This window comes from Saccostrea echinata, unplaced genomic scaffold (genome assembly GCF_033153115.1).
Source record: "Saccostrea echinata isolate AGI-Se365-2 ecotype Australia unplaced genomic scaffold, CSIRO_AGI_Sech_v1 ptg000002l, whole genome shotgun sequence".
In the NCBI taxonomy this organism is placed as follows: domain Eukaryota; kingdom Metazoa; phylum Mollusca; class Bivalvia; order Ostreida; family Ostreidae; genus Saccostrea; species Saccostrea echinata.
In genome coordinates, this window is record NW_026889751.1 from 18,491,276 (window position 1) to 18,514,603 (window position 23,328).

Sequence of the window (23,328 nt, forward strand, 5' to 3'; positions counted from 1 at the left end):
AATCCTCTGACTTAGGAGCGTCGTTTATCCAATGTGGATAAAGTATGGACGCCTTCTTTTTAACATATCTGATATATTTAAAGTCTAAAGTAAATTTTAGAGATTCAATAATTATATTATTGTTAAGATATTCAACTATTTTTCTAACTGCAACTTTAGCGATCTTTCTTAACAAATTGCTCAACTAGAGACACATCTCTTTCCCCGCTTACAACACTGGGGAACAGAAAAACGTCAGTTTTAATCATCTCCCTTTCTTCACTAAAACATCCAATCTAATTAATGATTAAACTCTGGGCAAGTCTTTTGTCTTCATTAACGTTTTACAAATTATTATATGCTACTGCAGAGGAATTTCCAAGATACACGTTAAACTTTACAGCCGTTCGTTGCTCGAGTACGACTGAGTCAACCATTTTTTGTCACAAGTCACCTACATATTGACGTCATTTTCACATTGTGACGTCACAAACATTTAGCAAAACAATACATGACAATGCTATTTATAGAGCATATGTATGGCTATATGTTCATTCTGATCTGAATTGTGGTTTTGTAAATATAGAGATAGTTTGCGAGCTTTTTGATCACCCCTCGTACAAGATTCTTTCGGGAAAGTACATTGTGAATGAAGTACATGGTTAAATACAATATTTATGCAAGGAATCAGAGATGTTTTCAAACTTTTCATTATTTTCGACATTCCAAAGTAAATGTGCCAAGTTGTAGCTCTTGTAACTTCGTTTTATCAGTACCTTACATTATGTGTCTATCTCGACAACGTATTTATGAACTTTATCTTTGATAAAATCACTCTATATAGAGAAAATATAACGATTTTTAATTTTAAAAAAGCTAGCAAGACATTAAACGCGTCATAGTCGAAAACGAATTGAAAAATGATTTTAAAATACTTTCGAAATTTTCTGATTTTCTGTCTTTGGAAAACGTTTCCATCTGCCTTGAGCGTTCTCCTACTGCCAGTAAATACCATTTTGTTCTTCGTAACTTTCTGCACTGGAATCATTCAGCGTTCTCTGTTCACTTTCAATTAAAATGCACTTTTCTCTTGCACCAGATAGTTTTGATTTCAAATCTGTGTTTTCTGAACACAAATATTGAAATGAAACCATTGAATTGTCAAATCAGCGCGATTAATCTTTTCATTTTTTTTTTGGAATGCCTGAAGTCTGATAGACAAGAATTTTCAATCCAGGTACATCGGTCTCAAATATCTATATTGCAAAATTTGACTGTAAAATTCGAAATATTTTATTTTGTTTTACATTTTTGTGTATCTTTACTTCGTTTAACCTTTGCCGTTTGTGTTAACAACATAATCGCTGCCACTGGTTTATTTTAAAGCATTTTTGCTCTTTTTGTTTGTTTGTTTGTTGTTTAACGTTCCTCTCGAGAATTTTTCACCCATATGGAGACGCCACCACTTGCCGGTCGATAGCTGCGAATTTTGACCTATACTCGGCACTCAAGGTCATGAAGCAGTGAAGGATCTTTTTCGTGCCACATCTACTGCGAAACGGGACCTTGGTTTATACGGTCTCATCTGAAGGACCAGCCTCCACGTCCCACCGTACGATTCGAACCCGCGACGTAAGGATCAACTCCTTACTCCTCGACTCTAGAGCAGACGCCGTACCACTGCGCCACACGTGCGACTTCACTTTTTTGATGCATCCATTTTGCTTTCGTGATAAGGATTACTTAAATTGATGATATGAAATGCATTACTGAGTATCAGGTTCTTCAAGTTGTGTTCACTACACACTAACAAAACCTGTTTTAAATTACCTGCCCGCCCATATCTATGCACACCGTCAAGGTAGACACACATCATTTAATTATGAAAGATATAGGGTCATGTAGGCTAATAAGGTCTTATCTATTTATTTATATTAATAATTCATAATTTCAAGAAATATATTTAATTTATATTGTGATATTGACGGTATTTAAAGTTAGTGAATTGCGTGTAAAGTATAAATGTTAAGTATGTTGCATGAATGTTGTAGGTTTTTCTCCATAATATGTAATATATAAAAACCCAAAATTGTTGCTAATCTCTACCGACGGAATACACTAATATTTGACAAAAATGGCTTTTATCTTGACGATTTTATACATGAATAATAGTGATTTATCCCAGTGTAAGTTATATTTCTCTTATCAAAGGACCAATGAACCTTAATTGTAAACGAAAATGAAGCGAATTTTCATTCATTTAACACGTGGTTAATTTACTTTTTTCTGAAATAAAGGTGATGTTTGAATAATAAAGCATTTTTCCAAAGCAATAATAAATGCACATTTGAAATGGTAAGTCTCACATATACTTCAATAGACTTTAAAATTGTGTAATTGTCCTATAGAAAATGAATTATGATGATATGCATTAAACTTTATCTAACCAAGAACATAAATTAAAGAACTTCATGTTTTATCATTATTTTTTTGTTTTTAAATAAGCTAATTTACTTTTATTACATAATTAAAATATTCTAACCAATAAATAGGACTGTGCATCTTCAGGGAAAAATATGTATCAAAATATTGAAGAAAAATACATGTGTATCGCAATATATCAATATATCATGATATATCTAGTTATAATATTGTATACATGTATATAGTATATTTAGTTACCATAACTACATCTATACATCGATTCAATTTTTTTTAAATTTTGTAATTATTAAGTAATTTTTACGAAGTGTTGAATCTTAATCTTTTCCACCAGGACTGTTTTTAAAACACCTCACGTCATAAGTCTTTCTAGATGATATGTTTATCAGTTTCATCTTTGGCAACACCAGTCTAAACCTGTGAAAAGTGTTCAAAAGAGTAAATCTATAAGGGATTATTCTCATATTTCTTGTATATATCCAAAGAATTTTCATAGATTCAAGAAGACATCATCACTAGGTGATGTTATGGGTTAAAGTTGACTGTTTTATTTAAGAAACAAGGTCAGGTCAGGGTCATTTTCTTTTTTCTTTTGACATTTAGATTAAAAAAAATTACTGTTGCCAAGCATGTGATGCCTACTATTTCAAATATAAATATGTTTTTCTTTTTGCATAAAAGATGTTACTATAAAGGGTCTATCAGAATATACTAGTAAATTGACTAAAATAGATTTTGGCTAATCCGAATTTCCTCTATTTCTGCACTGGATAAAGGATATAAAGGATATATTAGTGACTATTATTACATGTATTAGTTATATTTAAAGGATATATTAGTTACTATTATTTGCTTCGTATATTTAAATTTTTTCTTATTTTCACTTATGATAAAGAAGTCATATAAAGATACAAAATGATACTAAAACAAAAACAAAATGTTTCGACTGTTTACTAAGAGAGAAAAAACAACTTTTTACTGATTTTTGCTTAAATCTGTACATAGATTGGAAGCTATTTTACAACTTTAGTCCATTATAATCAATGTTATTTACCACAGAAAACCTCTCTAAGTCTTTGATTGTTTAAAAAATTCACTAAATTCATTGTTTATTGTAATTTAGTGAAGCAGAAAAGGAGATATTTTCATTCGCCCCCGATCCGTCAAAAATATAGTCCCTGCTAGATTTTAAACGTAGTTTACCATTTCTATTTAAAGTTGTACAATTATGAGCAGGAAAGAAAACTATGATGCTTTAAATCCCTTACATCTAAATATATAAAACATATAAGCAAATATACTTTGAATATTTCATTAAGTCAGAGACGAGACAAGAAGCCCTCCTTAAAATATGAACGGTTAAATAACTTTTAATATGTAATTTATTGTTTCTTGCTTTATTCAGCAAGTAACTTCACTAATGCTTACATCTGTTCATCAATTCCGAGTAGTATGCTGGATCTCGAGTTCTTAGCACATTCTCTTTTAATTTTCTCATTTTCCAACTTGGGAAATGTATTCCACCTTCCTTGCTCATTTTTCCACTGCCATAAAACTTCATCATTATATTCATCCTTTTTTCCTGCGGAAGACACATTCTCCATCGCCTTATCGACGTTAATAATTCCATCACGTTTTTGTTCAATGGAGTGTCCAGATTCTCTCTCCGTTTTATCTGAAAAAAAAAGTCAGATGGGTACAATCAAAATGTTACAACAATGCACAGTTTTGATTCACTTAAGAACTGTATACCACAGCATAAAATAGTCACTTTAGATTTATATCAAAGTCAGGATTCACATCTTGGTCATTTCAGGATATATGTAAAAAAAAACTTACTCTCTTTCTGTAAAGGACTTTTACTTCTAGTGTTGCTATTGACTTCGTTGACACCTTCTCCAGTATATCCAATAGCAACTTTGCATTTTCTTAAATAGTTTATTGTGCTTTCATCGAAAGGGTTGCTGAAAACAAAAAGTAAATTAAGCTTTATTCCTTATAATAATGGAAACTTAACGCCCTTAATGACATTTAGCATTTTTCAATAAAGAATTCGTTTGGCAGTATGCAAAAAAATCACTTAGAACAGGTATTAAATGATTAATGTCTGTTGAATTGTCAATTTTTTTTTTGATTGAAACGAAATCTCATGTATATGCATATCATTATTACCATGAAAATATCTATCTTAAGAAAACACCATTTTTGACAACTTCACAAAAATTGTACTTATGTATCTATATCAGAGATATTTCGTATATCATTGACTTATCAAGTTAAGAAAGCCAGACGTTCTGATATTATCGTTCCAAGTTTCATTTTAACTGAATCAATGAGGAAAAAATTGCACAAAAGGTGCAAGAATATGAATCCTGTGCTAATATTTCCTTCGCCACGCGCTCGGCACTTTGAAGTGAAAGTTGCGGGTCCTTCGGATGAGACCTTAAAAACCGAGGTCCCGTGTCAAGGCAGGCTTTGGCAAGATAAAGATCCCTCACTGCTGCAATGGCCCTGAGTGCCGAGTAAAGGTCAAAATTTGAAGCCCTTCACCGGTATATGGTGACGTCTCTATATGACTGAAAAATTCTCGAATTGGGCGTATAAAACAATCAATCAATCAATCAATCAATCAATTGGACAACCTCGATCTGCCGACTAATAAGTATAAATTCTCAACTTTGACAAAAATCCTACTTTAAACTTTTCTGCATGAATTCTCTTATTATACGCTTAAAAAAATAAATATTCTTTGATATGTAATGTACGTAGATGAATTTTAAACGAAAATTGAACCAAAATGCTCTTTGTTTATATTCTGTTCCATTAAATTAAATTGGTGTTGAAAACTTTGATTCAATGTATTTCTGAAGACAAAGAAGGGAGTTGCTTTTTTTTCTTTCTGCTGAAAATAGCCTGCATCATTATAAAATCCAGCGAATTTCTGAAATTTTACCCACCAGACAATAATGTCAAATTTATCATCAAAACCAAATCTGCAGTTTTTTTTTGTTTCCATTCTTCCAGCGTACCTATAATTATTACATTAAGAATAGAATTGAATTTTAAAATTGTGTCTTTTTTTATTTTTAATAATTAGAAATTTAAAACTCTATCTATACTCTAAGTAAGAAGAAGTTATTTTCATAAATACATAAACCACATCTTCTTTGACTCTGTAAACAGTCCCTAAACTGCCTTCTCCGCCATCATCGTTTTCCCATTTCCAATCTGGTCCTTAATGAAAGAAAATGCAGTCAGTTAAGAGATACATGTTTAAACAAGTGTGTTTAGGTGGTCTGTGAGCTTTATTGTTCACTATAGAGTTCACAACAATTATCACTTTTGATCAATCTAAAAGCTTATGCTACAAAATGTAAAATTTGTTAATGTCACATAATCTTATGGGTGAAATATTTTAAGCATGTCTATAGGAATTGTTAAATTCAAAAATGCGTTAGAACAGTATGCTTAAAAATCGATTTCAATAAAAAATGCTTAAACCTCTTCTAACAACGCATCCGACCGCTATGCTTTCTCTCTGGAGTATCCGAGGTTCATCACAAGCAACGACTACAAACTGTTCTTGATTTTCTAAAACATACTCATATGAAAACCGCATTCCAGTATCCCATTCGACATATACACCTCCGCCTTGAATAAAAAATAATGATAATACATACTCATCAATTAGTATTCTTTATATTTGAGAAACATGACCGTACATCTCTTATCGTGCCCTATGACAGTGCCAGGGCCATGAGAGTCCTGATCATCATAATGCCACCGTGGACCCCTGTGGACCCTAGTACCAGGTACCGGAAGACGTTCATTACGTTCACTGTAAACACTTTGTTCAAGATGCTCCTCATCTGTGTACACATACACTTCATATGCACGTCTATTGTTTAATATCTCCGTAACATCTTCCTAATTTGAAGAAAAGAGAACATTGTAAATTTTGACTAATTCTTTTAAACAAAGATAAGTTCAGCCAAGTGTAACTAAGCATTGGCTACAACTAAGGCAAGATGTCAAAAAATGTTGAATGTATATCATAATTCTAAATTAATTTAAAAAGAAAGAAAAATCTAAGATTAGAATAAAATAGATATCCTTAATGATTTCCTCATAAATTTCTTTTAATTGTTCCACTCTTTTTGGTCAGTGTAAAATGAAAAATTAAAATGTAAGCATGAAAAGAATTGAGTTATCCCACTGATAATTCGTATAACATACAAAGTGTAGGTACAAAACACTATAACATATACCAAATCATGATTTGTTACATGGGAATAAAATCTTCTCGACAATACTTTGGTTTTCACATCATCTAATGTACAAGAACTAGGAGGTACCTCACCAAGAATTTCTCTTGCTACCTCCTAAGTATAAAGAAAAATATCTATTATTATATGGGTTTAAAGCAATAAAACGCTAAAGAGTAGAATACAGTGCTCAATAGAGTGTTCAATACCATGTTCAATGTGTATCTTGCATACACTCTTGCATTCTTGTAATCCAAGATTTTTCCTCCCCGAGATCCATATGCAATTGACTGAAGTAAATTCTGCAGAAATTATGAAGTATATAGTCTTGTAATGTTCATTTACATGAAAATACTTCTTATCTATTGATATACTTTTTATTTAATATAGGTATGTACATACAGTGTTGGGTTCGTTCCCCACAGGTACACAGATTATAGGATTTCTAGACCCAATTTGTCTCGTCAGGTCCAACAATTGCACATTCTTGAATAAAAATTGATTTTGATATCAAAACATTTAGAGGATGTAGAACCTTTAAAAATATGTTTATATCTGATTTTGAAATTTAAAATCAGAATAATATTAAGAAATATATTCTGAACGTGTATATTTAAATATTAGTTTTAACTGTGACATTATAACTAATAATTATGCCACGAATCCCACGAAGAACTTTTAAAGATATAATTCACTTGATCTCCCACTTCATCATTATCTAAGGAAGTTGACTCTGCGTCGCTTAAGATTGTTGGTTTTCCATCCGTAATAAGAATAATTCTTATTCTAACACTAAATGGACCGATGCAAAACGTAGTTTCTGTAAAAAAAAAAAATTGCCTTTCAGCAAAACACTCGACAACTTGAAATTAGCATGTCTCATCATATATACATGAAACTTGTTGCAAATGCTCATTTATTTCTATTTCAAAGTTAAGTTACACAAGGAAAAATGAAAGAGATAAACAAAAACGAGACGTACGTCCGCTTTCCAAAGCTGGAACTGCTAAAAGAAAACCTTCAATCATTGGAGATGGTCCTGAACATGAGACGTCATCTAAAGTAGTTATTTAAAGAGCTGAGTTGAATACTATGTAAATACGTTTTATCATTATATATTGTATTTTTTTAACATAAGACCTTTATAAAAAAAAGTTTATGCTTTATGTATCATTCATTCTTAAAGATACCAACCTAATACTCTCCTCAAAGAATTGCAATCGTTTGAAAAATAATGCAGATATTTAACATCTTTTCCAAACTGTATCACTGCAACATTTTCATCCAGCATGGAATACTCGGTGTAGCCTGAATAAAGATTCAAAATCGGTAGTTTTTGCATCATGTCATTGCTTGTACCTTACAGTATACTTCAGGGGATGCTCACTCCTCCATGGCACCTGATCCCACCTCTGATGTTTGGAGGTCCGTGTTTGCTCTGCTCCTATTTTGTATTGTTTGATGGACTTTTGAGCCTGAATACTGTTCGTTATCTTCATATATTTCATTCATAAGAATCATTGGTGATAATATTTTGTACCTTCAATGATTGATAAGAAAGCTTCCTTCATCTCAATGAAACCTTTCCCACTCATGCTCTCTGATGTATCCAAAATAAACAGATTATACACTCCACGTCCATGGTCACCCTTTCTTTTGCGAACTACAAAGGAATAAAATTTACAACAGAAATAGATCGATTTCAAAAAACCGTTCACGGTAGCTCAGTCGGTAGAGCGCTCGCTTCGTGATCGGGAGGTCTGAGTTCGAATCTCGGCCGCGACTGACCTAACTCGATAAAAAATGGGTAGCAACTGTTCCTTCGCCACGCGCTCGGCACTTTGAAGTGAAAGTTGCGGGTCCTTCGGATGAGACCTTAAAAACCGAGGCCCCGTGTCACGGCAGGCGTTGGCACGATAAAGATTCCTCACTGCTCAATGGCCCTGAGTGCCGAGTAAAGGTCAAAATTTGAAGCCCTTCACCGGTATATGGTGACGTCTCTATATGAGTGAAAAATTCTCGAATGGGACGTAAAACAACATACAATCAATCAATCAATCGATTTCAAAATAGATTCTTTATAAAACTCAAATAAAAAGACACGAAGTGATCTATCTCTTTTGATTTCTTGCTGTGGGCGGTGACTAGGGGAGGATTCGTTATTTTTGTCACCGTCAATCTATGATTTGATACAATATGATCAAAATTTAGTAAAATACTTCAGGAAAAAAATCGGTTGGGGGAGGGGTGCAAGTCATGAGTGTCTTCAATACTGAAAGTGGAACTGTGTTTATAAGCCCGTGTTTCCCCAGTTTACCTGTGCTATTGTAGATCCAGGAATTGATATTTGAATACCTATTGTATTTAATAAGTGAGCAATAGATGGATAATTTTCTGATTATTATTTATATGCTTTTTCCTGTTTTGAATTATGACGAATTCTTTAACGTAATTATTGATACTCACATTCCTCTGCCTCTTTGCTCCATCTTTCTTTCAAACAATTATCATCAAGTCTACCTTCCATCACAAGACTATCACAAACGTTTCATGTGTGCATAACATTACATATTCTTTTCTTTTGATTAATTTTCTATGACTTTTCAACGTTGTTTCAAATTATTTAATTCGAATTTGCTTCCTTGTGAAACATTTCCAACCGTACGCTTAGGATAAAAATCTTTCCTGTATTCTTCCGGATAACAGCATTCATCGAACAAGGGAAAGTGTCGAAGTACTAAGCCTTATTACTCTTGCATTAAAATCTAGATGTTTATATAAGCATATTTTATTATAAAGACTTTATGTACCAATATAACGAGCATTTTATTTTATTTTTGCTGGATTTATTGACTGACATAGGGAATGCAATTGTGAAAGTGTAGATATTATTATGCACAGATGCATAGACACTGCTTTTGATAATAAATAATGACTTGCCCCCTTTTGATTTGTTTCTAAGCACATTTTTTTTTCATTGACCATCTAGACGAAATTGGAATGAACATGGAAGGCCTCACTTATGCGCTGTTAGGATTAAAATTATGTGATGAGAATGAATGGATTAGCATTATTTGTTATATATTATTTATATAGATGTTTAAGCTTATTCAGATATCACGTTGAATCCTTGTCTTGGTTTATATTAAGAAGTACAGAAAAATGAGTTAAGAACCAATAACGTTTTAATCTGGCATACAGTCAGCACAAATTGATTTTAATTGTCAATATTGATATCCCTGTTTAACTATCTTTATATTTTCAAAACGATCGTATCTTAATGTATTTGTGAACATCTTTTTTATTCCATGAAAAGTCGTTTTTATTCAATCAAAAATTCTTAAATACAGCGTACATGTATATCATATTATCTCATATATTTTTGAGACATCTTTCACCTTGTTTTAAACAAACTGCATCCGATTTTCTTTGCTTTCTGTCAAGTTCTTCTCCATATATTCTCAATACATAAACACTTTATGAAACGACCAAACGGCGAGAAGTAGGAAACTTTGCTAGAATTATTTTACTCTCTTCTCACTTAAAAGTAGGTCAAAAATAGAAGGATAAGTACTTTGAAGAAATGTAAAATGAAACAATATCCTATTACAAGCCAAAAATATACTAGTAACTGTAAAACATTTTTCTTCTTTATTTGAATAGCTGCTTGGTTTTCAACCCCCAATTTGATGAAATTCTATTTTAACAAACAATACACATGTTGGATGGGCTAATATATGTATCACTAATTAACAAAGTTACAAAGGAAACAGTGAGAAAAATTAGCGTTACGCCGACAAAGAGAGACAGCTCTTAAGAATGTGAAATTCGTCTATAACTAATAAGATGACAATTAAAATTGAGATACTCTTTGTAAAAATACAATAAAAATGAATAAAATATGAGATATATGGGCCTCAATGGTCATGCAAGTAGTATTTCTCAACCTCTTCTTATAAAATTTCTCTTTCTGGCTTTCCTGCAGGTATGCACTCCTTTGTTGTTTGTTTATTGTATGCTGTTTAACGTCCCATTCGAGAATTTTTCACTCATATAGAGACGTCACCATATACCGGTGAAGGGCTTCAAATTTTGACCTTTACTCGGCATTTAGGGCCATTGAGCAGTGAGGGATCTTTATCGTGCCAACGGCAGCCGTGACACGGGGCCTCGGTTTTAAAGGTCTCATCCGAAGGACCCGAAACTTTCACTTCAAAGTGCCGAGCGCATGGCAAAGGAACAGTTGCTACCAATTTTTTATCGACTTAGGCCAGTCGCAGCCGCGGTTCGAACTCACGACCTTCCTATCACGGAGCGAACGCTCTACCGACTGAGCTTAAGTGAACGGTGCACTCCTTTGTAAAATTAAGACATGCCAAAACAAATGCAAAAGAGAACGATTTCAATGGATGAACACTATATGGGGAAGCTGGCATGTAATGTAACATTTTAAAACGTTGCTTTTCAAAAAAAAAAAAAAAAAAAAAAAAAAAAAATTGAGAATGAAATTGAGAATGATACTGTATAATTTATAATGCTAAAACACACACCATATCAAAAATATTTAAAACCGTTTTAATACTTTTGGCCATAATCCTGCCTTGAAGTAAAAATTTGGCGATATTTGAAACTATTCTATTAAATATACCTGCAAATTTTTTCACGATTCGTTTTGTTTACTGGATTGGTGAGACTGATCATGTTCATTATCTTTTACATTCAAAATATGTTGCTTTTATAAGAATACCTTTCCTGTATATTTCTGATAAAGAATATAACCACACATGACAACTATTGTTGCCTCATCCTTCCTAATAGATCATTGAAACAAAATAAACTATGAAAAACCTGGAATATATTAAAATGCTGGCGTATTTCAATAATCCTTCCTGTGTTTCAAAAATATGTAAACAGCATGTAGCGCATGATATCCGGAGTTGACTAATTTCCATTTCTATAGTAAAAGCGGCCATTTTTAATATTGTCGAATTAGATTTGATGATATTTATTATTCTGTTGCATAAAGACTGTCAATATCTTTTCCAGCTACGTTAAGGAAGGCCTGATTTCACATCTGTGATGCACTGTATGGGAAGTTTCATTGTTACGTCATTAAAAATTTAATAGGCGACAAAATTTATTAACCACATGATGATGAGTAAATAACAACTTGCATTCAATTTGATAACAATACTGCCGAGTTATTAGATGCAAATTTTGTGTCATGAATGACGCCACTAGCCTTGACTTGACGCAGTTCAAGTGATCAAGAGGAGTGGATCCATTGGTTTGATAATTACAAAAATGCTTAAATAAATATAAAATTATTGCCATTGTTTAATTCTTATCAATAAAAATAACAGGCAATGATTTATTTAAAACAATTATGTAGATAATCAATTTATCTAGGTGCTATGGAGCTGTACAAAGACAGAGAATGTAAAGAATATCGCTAACCCGATAAGTGTATTCCTGATTAACGTCAAAAGTGCAAGGGCAAAGAATAGACAGTTCGAGCTGAAATATGGAAAATCAATTGCTTATATCATGTATATTTTAAAAGGTGCTGGGAGCTTATTCTAGTCCTCGTAACATTATTTTTATTCATGACAGAATTTAAGCGAAGTGGGAATTTTTAGTTAATAAACACATTTTCGGCAAAATTAATAGTATTTCCGAAACAGCTCAGTCTAGCTCTCAGCACTTTTCGGGATGCCGAAGTAAATATTTTTTTAAAATGTATCAATTTTTTGTCTCCAAAAACATTTGATACCCTTGCACTAACGTCATTTTCTACATTCAGCGTAACAATTCTATTTTAATACCAGTCACGTGACACACAGCTGATACATGCGATGTAACTGGTGCTGAGTACGGCACAACCTATCCATTATGGATAACTATATTACCTTTCCTACATGTATACAGTTACTTTGTTACAAAGATTTTTATAAAATAATACGTATGAAGAACGTTCTAAGATCGCATTTTCCAATTCCTTCCTTAACATAGATGAGAATGGAGTTTCATCAAAATATACCTCAACTTTGGAGACATAGAACTCAAGCTTGCCCATCTGAGATTTTCATACAAAAGATGTATCTGATGCTAATCATAAAATATTAAAATTTGGTGGATAGGCAAAACTATGCTTTGTTTTCTGAAACCAAATGTGCTTAAAATTGAGGGAAATGTGAATAAAAATGAGAAAATTCTAAAATTATCAATTTTTGTGACCTTTCTGTGACCTCTTTCTATCCTATTACTTAAAATCAGTATTCATTTTGTAGCAGGGGTGGAAAAAGCTTTTAATAATGAACCAAAGCATCGTTTAAGAGTCATCCCAAAGCAGGAGCAAAAAGGGGTCTTAGCATATCTTGTCCTTTATGACCAACAAAACCCAATATTTAATTTTTTTTTTTTTACATATTTGTAACCATGGAAAAAAAATTCTTAGAAAATATACATGTGTACTCTATCAATTACTATTTATTCTGTGGAAATGTTCACAACACAATTCTTTAGAAAAATACGTGAATGAAGCAATATTTGCGCTTAAAGCAGTGATACCATTCTTCGCTTTATTATCTACTTAATTATTATATAAAAGATGTCGAAATGAACTATCAAAATTGTAGGTCTTGTCATTTTTAACAACACCTTACATCATAGGTCTCTCTTGATGATATATTTATCAATTTCATCTTTGATAATATCACTCGATACCTATAAAGAGAATAAAAAAAGATAAAAAGCTAGCAAACTATTAAACACTGTATGACCGAGAATGAATTACAAACTGGTTTTAAAAATACTTACATATGTTCTCCTATTTTCATTAGTATTGTTGATTTTGAATTCTTAGATAATGCTTTCATGATTTTCTGATTTTCCATCTTAGGAAAGCTTTTCCAATCGCCTTGCCCATCCTTCCACTGCCAAGAAGTATCACTTTCTTCTTCCTCACCTTCTGTCTTGGAATCAGAATGTATTCTCTGTTCACTATCCATTAGAATCCCTCTTTCTCTTTTAATAGATTGTTCTAGTTTCTTTACTTTATTTTCTGAAATATATTAAAGAAATGGAAAGGAGTCATTGTATAGTCAGAGCAATTATATTTTCTATTTCATTATACATGTATATTCAGAGTCTGAATATCCTCTTTGATCCAGTCATTTATTTATATATATTTTATTTAATTTATGCAATCTGTGACATAAATTTTATTTTTCTGGAATAACTAACATTGTTTTGATTTAATTTTTCTATATTTTTAAAATCATATTTTGATTTTACCTTTGCCATGAGTGTTAACACCACAACCTCTGTCATCAGTATTTTCACACTTAGGTAATGAGACTATTTCGCCTTCGTCAAAAGGGTCACTGAAATTAATGAAATGAAATGCATTACAGAAAATTATTGGAAAGAGAAGAATGAAGTGAATTTTCTTTCCCTTAATATTTCGCTAGTAGACTTTTATGTATAAAAAGGACTTACTCAACACTATTATTATTATTATTTTTTTCTTTAATTATACATTTTTAAAATTTGAGTTTAGAAATATACTACTTTTGAATTGTGTTTCATCGTAGACATACACATCCCCACACCTTTAAATTCAAATTGAACAACGTGGTCTTGGTTGACCCATTCAAAGGTTATAGGGTAGAACTGGTTTATAGATAAAATTGGCAGTAAACAGAAATTACTCTAGTTTGTTTCTTTCAAATTCATGTACGTGCAGCATGAAAAAAAAATGTGTTTTCAGGCCTTTCTGATACATTTTCATAATTTTAAAAACGAAAAAGTGGTGGGTGAAAATCACATGTTACAAATTCTTCGCTTTTGTGATAATTTATGCGAAGACTGGAGCTCAGTAGCGACTATTTTTCCAAATCCGCACAATCGGTTGGTAGAAAAAATAAAAATATCTACAAATAAAATAAAATAAAATATATAAAAAATAATATCTACTACAATGACGAACCTTTGTTAACCTTATATGGCTATTGTTATTGATGCGACAGCGGATCTTACCACGAACAATTGTCGAATCATTGAATGAATATTGATGTTTGTTGGCCTACTACATGTTAACATTTTTATTCGAACGCATTGTTCAGGTCAAATCTACGATGCAATTTTAAATGGACTGCGAAAAAAGCAATTGAAAATAATTTTTTTATTGTTTTTTCTTAAATACAAAAGTTAGAAACTAAGTAAGATGTAACGGTCATGCTCTCAGTAAGAAAAGAAATTCTTTTTGCGCCTCGTAACATAATTTTGGTGCATTTGGTAAGTGTTGTTAAGCTGTTGACAAGAAATTCAAAGTTATACAATGTACATAAGAAAAGGTAGTTTGTGCAACGGTCAGAATATTTTATAAAGAACATCAGCGCTTTAAGGACAAGGAGAACTAGATGAATCTCTTATACATTTAAATACCCAATAGTTTTTTCCCTTCACAAATCGCATGAACTTTAGCGTCTTTTGTCTTTGCGCAGGGAATTCAGCTGACATTATTTATTCATCGATAGTACAAGAAAGAAATACAGACGCAAATCGTTTTACAGAATGGTTTTGAGAAACTTAGAACTCTACGTTTAATTAATAATTGCTAGTAAATATATGAGCTTGACAATAATAGATAATAATGAACATACTGTTTTTCATGTATGGAATGCATAAAAAAAATTATCATTTTTCCTGATTGCAAGTAGATTTGGTCTTTTACAAACATAGAATTCCTGTAGTTTTTGTAGTAACCCATAATCATTTCAACTCATTCAGCTTATTTTTTCGATTTTAAGTCACTTTGATACCTCGTTTAGCATGTAAATTTAGTCTGACGCCGGAAAACAAGTTCCTATGCAAACATGCTTGCTCTAAAACAAATTCTAATTCATGACTGCAGCAAATAATATCATAAAGAATACTTATTGAAGAACTTTGAATGAATCTAGAGAGATTAAAGTACATTTTCACAGATATTAAATGTTCTATTTACCATGTCCCCACGTGCTAGTCACTTTCTTGCTACACTTCAGTGAATAATTTTTTTCCCATTAACAGTCCCACTGTAGTCTCACTAAATCTCGACAGAGCTACTGCAAACTCCTCGGGTATTATAATTTGCAGAACACCAAAAAATTCCGAACATATAAATAGAGGTGAAATTGACATTATAATTTTTTAACTTGGTGTTCATATCACTAAATAACCGATATCTTTTTACTGACTTATTGCATTCGAAGATCTGATTGTACATGATACAAATAATTAGCCAAAAAAGCCAAAGAACCAAGTTTAAATATTGTTTCTATTTTTGTAAATCACTCACCAGACCACAATATCAAATTTTCCATCATATCCAAATCTGTAATTACTTTTGCTTCCATTTGACCAACGAACCTAATGGAAATAGAAACTACAACGTACATGTAATTATAAATTAAAGTCAGTCTGTGATGTTATGCATTAAAAAATGATACTCGTTGAGAAGCTTTTATGAACTAATGTAAGCCTATTAAACTATTAAAGATATCTTTTAATCTTTCTTAAGGTAATATTTATTTCAACATACATAGACCTCTTCTTCCTTAATTCGGTAAACAGCTCCAATATTTCCTGTGCCGCCATCTTGGTTTCCCCATTTCCAATCTGGTCCTATTTTACAAAGAATTAACATTTAATCAATTTTGTAGCCACAAATATCAGTATGAATGAAGCAGATCCTCTAGAATAAAAAAAAAAACTGTCTTCTTCGACTAAATGATAGTAAAATTCATCGTGTTTTTTTGTAACATAGATAAGGCTAAGTACGAATATTACCCTGCATATCTAACGAATAAAAAAAGTCATTGAAAAAATATAAATTTCAACGGATAATAATTATGACCATAATCAATGTACATGTACTTATAAGAGAACTAGGAGGTATGATTCTTACATAATAAAGAAAAAATGATGATTGATTTTTAAATTTACCTCTTTTAACAATACATCCTACAGCGATATTTTCTCTTTGTAATATTCGAGGTTCATCACAAACAATGACTGCGGACTGGTTTTGATCACTTGGATCATATTTATACGGAAACCTCATTGTAGTGTCCCATTCAACATTGACCCATCCATCTGAAAATAAAACCAACATTTTCAATGCAGAATGGTTTCTTTCATTGTCAAAAGCTGCACAATCCTTACCCTTTTCCCAGTGTCCAATAATAGTGCCCAAACCACTTGAGTTCTGATTATTGTAGGTCCAATGTGGTCCTCTTCGTACCCTTGTTCCTGGTGGTGGTAATCTTTCATCGCGCTCTCTATAAACAACGGATTCCAACTGTTCTTCATTTTGGTACACATTTATTTCATATTCTCGTCTATTGTTTAATATGTCCACGACATCTTCCTGATTAAAAAAAAGTATATCTTTAAAAAATTTACTACTTCGTATTATTTGTCAAAAGCAGCAATAAATATCTTCAATGCGAACGATATAAGAGAAGGCTGGTTCAAAATCTTTAAAAATAGAGACCGAATTATCACTTGGTGAACGTGTTGTTTCTTATATTGTGACATTATTCCAGAAACAGAAAATTCTATTCGATCCAGAAAATAGGCGAAATGATTATATGCATCAGCTCTTTCTTTTAGTATGAGAAAATCATATTTTGAAGATGAACATATTTTTTAGAATATGAAGATTCTCATCTACTTAAACTGATTTTTTTAATTACAGAAAGATTGTGGTAATCAATCGGTTGCAATGAAAAAGAATCCAAATCTAGATGAAATGTACATAAAATAAATAAAAACGGAAAGTTCTCTATTCTTCCCCCAGTAATAACCTCTGAGTGTGCTCAAATCAAACAGATTTTAATAAATGATATAGGTGAAGATAAAGAACAGAAGATAACGGTCTCAACAAACCTACAAACAATACAAATCTATGAATAGGTCATGATACACAAAACCCTGGAAATTCCATAGACGGGATCAGGTGCCTATGAGGAGAAAACATGCATCTCTTGCCGACCGGTCCCACCCGACCTGAGCTCTTTGTATTGATCAGGTAGACGGAGTAATCCTTAATCAAATGTAGTGTGAAACAAAGGCCTAACAATTGGTATGAAGAATGTCTGTCAAAATACGGCCCAATGATAGGATATATTTGCTAAAAAGGTCATTACAACGACCGTAGAATTTACAAAATGCTGACTTTAAAGGAGGTTGATCCCTGTAACATCATATTATTTGTCAGCAGCCTTCCTTGGTGTAAACAATTGATCTTACACAGAGCATGCTCTTGAGTATCGAATCATTTGAGAAATATAACACCATAAGCAGATGACATTGGAATATTACTACATAAATAAGGTAAGTTGAATGTAGACGTTATTATTCGTTCGAGAATTTAATTAAAATCCATGTACACTTTTTTTTTTAAAGAAGTTGGATGGACAGATAGAAAAACATTCAAATTTCAGTAGCTGATAGTAGGAAACTACATGTATCAGATTTTAATTTTTTATTTTATTTTACTAGTATCCTTGGTATAACTATGGACCAAATTAGGCTTTGACCTTAACTTTCAAACTCATGAAGAAGAAATTATCGTTGGTAAAAATAAAACAAATGATAATATAAACATATCATGCACTGTACCAAGTCACGCTCTGTAACAACATGCTGAAATCTTGATGATGATAATAAAGATCTCACGTCATCAACAGAACAGTTAGTTGGAGGTACCTCTCCTAGAATGTCTCCAGCAATCATCTATAAGTGAAGAAAGTATATTATTTTTAAAATTCTCACATTGAATGGAACCTTTGATGATTCCATAGTAATAAAAAGATAAAACAAATGATACAATAAAGTGTACTTAACCATGTTTATTGAATATTTTGCAAATTGTCTAGCTTCCACATAATTAAGAATTTTTCCTCCTCGAGATCTATAGGCAATGGACCCCAGTAAGCACTGTAAATGATATAAGCATGGCATATTTTTTAAAGTACTGTGTGATGTATTATGTCATAGCTATTGATGCATTACCGACATATGATCACTGTGATTAGTAAAAGACAAGGTGGTTTTGTAAACACACAATACTAGGAACTTTTGAAAACTGGACATTGGTAGTTTGAATTGATATGGATTCAACTTAACGCTATTTTAGAGGTTCACCGATAATTAAACGTGATATACATGTACATACAACATTTGGATCATTTCCGACAGGTACACAGATAATTGGATTTGTATTTCCTATTTGCTTCACCAGATCCAAAAGTTGAATATTCTGAAACAAAAAATCCTACCTATAACAATCAATAAGGAATATGAAATAAGTATGGAATAATCTTTGTTCGAAATGAAATATGAAGATAAAGAACAGTAATCGAGCTCAAAAGTCCCTTGAGACAATACAAAGTTGGAGTAGAGCAAACCCGGACCTCTAAAGACATCAGAGGTGGGATCAGGTGCCCTGGAGGAGTAAGCATCCCCTGTCGACCGGTCACAACCGCCCTGTGCTCATTGTCATGATCGGGCAAACGGAAAAAAAATCTGTGGACAATTCGGTGAAAATGATGGCCTATCAATATGTATGAAAAAGTAACTCAACATTCGATTTAATGATAGACTGTATTTGCCGACAAGGTCACTGCATCGACCATAGAATTTGAGAAATATCGACTTTAAATGAGACTGTTGATATTCTTGTGTCATCAACTAATTTGTAAATAGATTGCCTCGATTTAGAAATTGAACGTACGTAGAGTATGCCCTTACGTATCGAATCAACTAGGAGATATAAACCCCATATGAAGGTTATTATGGCACACAGCTACATAAATAAAAGAAGTTTTCGATAGAAAAGTTGAAGTCATCATGTTTATCATAATTTTTTGTTGTTATGACATCATTAGCGTCTTTTTCTAGTGAAAATCCAGATATGAAACAGATGTGTCCGATTCTGTGATATCTTTTATTTCGAGTTCAAAGTGATATATCGAATCAACGTAGGAATGAAAATGAATATTGTTAATTGATAAAGCGTCGTTGATATAGCTAAATGTTGAATGGAAGGTCACAGCAAGACTTTTTCTTTTCATGTAAAAGTTTTTGATTAAAAACTGCTTCATATGAATACAAAAATAGGTCTGTTAACAACGGGGAGCAATTACTACCCATGGGAATTCCGACAAATTGTTGGAAGACTTGATCTCCAAACCCAACATAGACTGTCAATCAAAAATTAAGCATCAAGCGCAAATGACCAATGCCAAGGTAGGTAAATTTACAAATTCCATTTTCATTGAAAAAGCAGCTGTCTATGCTGTCATAACGCTTGGACTTTAATCTAGGTAGGAAATGGTTGTATAAAGTGTTGAAAAGTCGGACGTTTTGATTTTGATAAAAAAATTATTGCAAATGAAGTGATATATAATGGCTCTATTCTATGGTGGAAAATGGTTGCATAATGCGTTGAAAACTGAGACGTTTTAACGGTATTGATTTTGGCAAAAATTATAATGCAAATAAAGTGATATATCACGATATTTGGTAACCTGATTTTCTTGATTTTCAGAAACATGATATTCCGATTCTGAGTCAGTCGAGTATGCAGCTTTGCCGTCAGAAATAAGTATCACTCTAGCTCTGCAGGTAAATGGGCCAATAGGGGTATTCCATTCTATAAAATATAATATGTAGTGTGGCATTCGATATCTACTTTAATGAACAGTTTATGTTTTTCAAACAAATAAAACAAATTATTTGTAATTTGACTTGTATAGATCAAATCATTGAGATGTATTAATTTTAAATTACTGTAAATGGGACGTACGTTCGTTTTCCAAGGCTGATATAGCCAAAAGGAATCCTTCGATCATTGGCGATGGTCCACAACATGACAATTCATCTTTAAATGTATAGTTAGTCTTATAAAATGATGAATTAGTGTGATTACATATATGATAATAATCAGTATGAAAACTGACATTTTCTAACCTAATACTCGAATCAAGGATTCATAGTTGTTGGATAAATAGTGCAAATATTTAACTTCTGTTCCAAACTGTACCACTGCAACATTTTCATCCAACATGGAATGTGTTGCATAACCTATAAATGCATTTCATTTCATTAGTCTTTTGTTTAAATTTCAAAATCTTGATCGATATGTCATTACATCTGTATTTTCTTCAATCAATCTATAAATAGGTGTAATTTTTGGTAAAAATGAATTCTTATAGAAATTTAATACCTTCTATAAAGGATGCGAAAGCTTCTTTCATCTGTCGACACCCTTCTCCTTTCATGCTCTCTGATGTATCTAATATGAAAAGATTGCATACTCCACGACCTTCGGTTTGTTTTCTTTTTTGACCTTCATTTAATATTCAACAGGCTGAATAAGTTGATGCAAATAAGATTTGTGTGATTGTAAACCATAAATATATATTAATGAGCCATTTTCTCTGCTGAATATTTTTGAATACAACTTGTGATTTTGAAAAATATTGTAAAAACACGAGGAGCATTTTGCAATAACAAAAATTGAACTTTTAAACGTAATTTGCATTTTCAGAGGTAAAATAATAAAATTTGGAAATTAACAAAATTTAACATATGCTACACAACTGTATGTGTTAGATAATTCTCACAAAAGGAAGCCTAAGCCTCAACTCTTAATTCAGTATGAAAAATGATAATAGCAAGCAGGATCACTTACGTTCCGTGGCTTCTTTACTCAATCGTTTTGCCAAAGAATGTTCCTCAATACGCCCAGCCATTAAGAAATGTGTCTTTACTAACTCATCTTACACTGTATCATGGGTTAGTAAATTCATTACTCTTATCATTTATAAAAGCTTCAGTTTCTTTCAAATTTGTTTTAATTTGGTTATGAAAATATTTCCTGGTAAGTTCTAAAAACAGGAATAACGGAAGACCCATAAATAAAAATTTAAATGACAAAAAAAGCTTTTACAGAAAGCATTATTGCTAGCTATTTGCAATGTTTAATAGTAATTTTCCTGGTTATATTTTTTAAGCTGAAGTGCCAATCAACCTGACTAAGACTAAGTCTAAACCTTTAGCTTTGCGTTAAAAGGGAGTTAAGTTCTTTTTGCAGCAGAATTTGATCCAAGAATTTCAAATTAGTGACTGTACCTTCGCCAAATGCTCAACAGAAGCTCTATATCACAACAGACTCTGACACAACATCACTGCATTTGAGCGGTTACATGTCTTAATCTGAATTTCACTAAAAGTTTATAGTATCTGTGTTTGAGTGAAATTCTTGCTAAAAATGAATAATCAATAAAACAACAAGCATACTCTCATCCGTGTCTTTTAATAATTTTCACAATGAATAGCATTACTGTTCATTTACACACAAAGTGATAATTAATTTCCCATGTAATGAAAGTGGTGATCTTCTCCATGTGATTTAAAATTTCTCGAGAAGAATAAAACATCCATAATTCGCATGTTTCTTACGTGTACTTTGAGTAATAGGGATTTATTCATAAGAGTTGGCAATAACTTTCACACGCAGCACTGTTAAGGCGTACTTCGAAGAAATCAACAGAATATAAACGTGTATAAATACATACCTTTTTAAAATGAATTTAATTTTGTAAAGGTACTATATTATCTTATGACTTTAACATTCTTTGAAGTAACGTTGTATACCCCGCTCTGTACTGAATTTGGTTTGGTCACGTTATTTGATAGTCACGTGATAAATGCATGTAATGTGTACTGTATGTAGGTCACAAACAAATTTCAATATCGCAAGGGCATACCCTAGTTAAAATTAAAAATCAAAGTAATAGATTGTTTCTACATAACTTGTAGTTTATGGAAAGTGCTGCTGCTTTAAATAGAATTTGCATTTTATTAGTTTAAATTTCATGTTATCTTGCTAATGTCGAAATATGTGTGACCTTCACAAAGTATTTTATGTATTTATTAAGTTATGCTATCGATTTCAGGAAAGCAGCAGCACTTTTCAAGTTAAGGAATATGTCCATTATATGTATTCAAAAAGTGGTCAAGATCTATGAAGTGTATGCCCTTGCGAAAAGGCGATTTAATGAGGCACCTCGGCGTGAAACATGCACACCCTGTAGACAAAAACACGGTAGAATTAATTCAATACATTCTCTCGATAGTTTTTAAATAATGACACTAAACAAATGTTTCAGATTTGTATTAATGGTCTACCTAAGATTTTCAAATAATATTCTGTTTAATAATAAAATGCATTTTTCACTGTGAAAAAATTACTTGATCCGCCTCTCATTGCACATAAAATGCGTCAAACTTTACCATTATGACGTCATGTCGACAAGTGCATTGCGATCAGTGACTTGTTTATATCTTGCTGTGTGGGATTTAACTAGGGACAAAAATGAATGTAGTGGTAAGTTTTGATGTAGTTCATTACTCTTATGCAGTTTAGATATTTGTGTGATGTCACAGTAAACTTTTCCCGTATAAATTAGGCCCCGCCCCCTTTATGCAGCCTTAACAGAGCTGCGCACCAAGCTGAAAGATACTTGGTGAGAATGTTATTGCTAATTCGTCAGGTACATTCTTGGCAAAGGGGATTATATATAAG

At 32.1% G+C, this 23,328-nt stretch overlaps 1 long non-coding RNA gene and 1 other non-coding gene across 2 annotated transcripts; one reads left to right on the forward strand and one right to left on the reverse strand.

The window, feature by feature from the left end:
- The first annotated feature begins 8,398 nt into the window (after positions 1-8,398).
- Positions 8,399-8,471, forward strand: Trnat-cgu (transfer RNA threonine (anticodon CGU)). Its single transcript has one exon. It is a non-coding gene; the product is annotated as a tRNA-Thr (tRNA).
- Positions 8,472-20,767: 12,296 nt separating this feature from the next.
- Positions 20,768-21,493, reverse strand: LOC133173866 (uncharacterized). The gene is made up of 3 exons (XR_009719074.1): positions 21,433-21,493; positions 20,965-21,087; positions 20,768-20,822 (listed from the first exon to the last, which is right to left on the reverse strand). It is a non-coding gene; the product is annotated as an uncharacterized LOC133173866 (long non-coding RNA).
- Between the last annotated feature and the right edge of the window lie 1,835 nt (positions 21,494-23,328).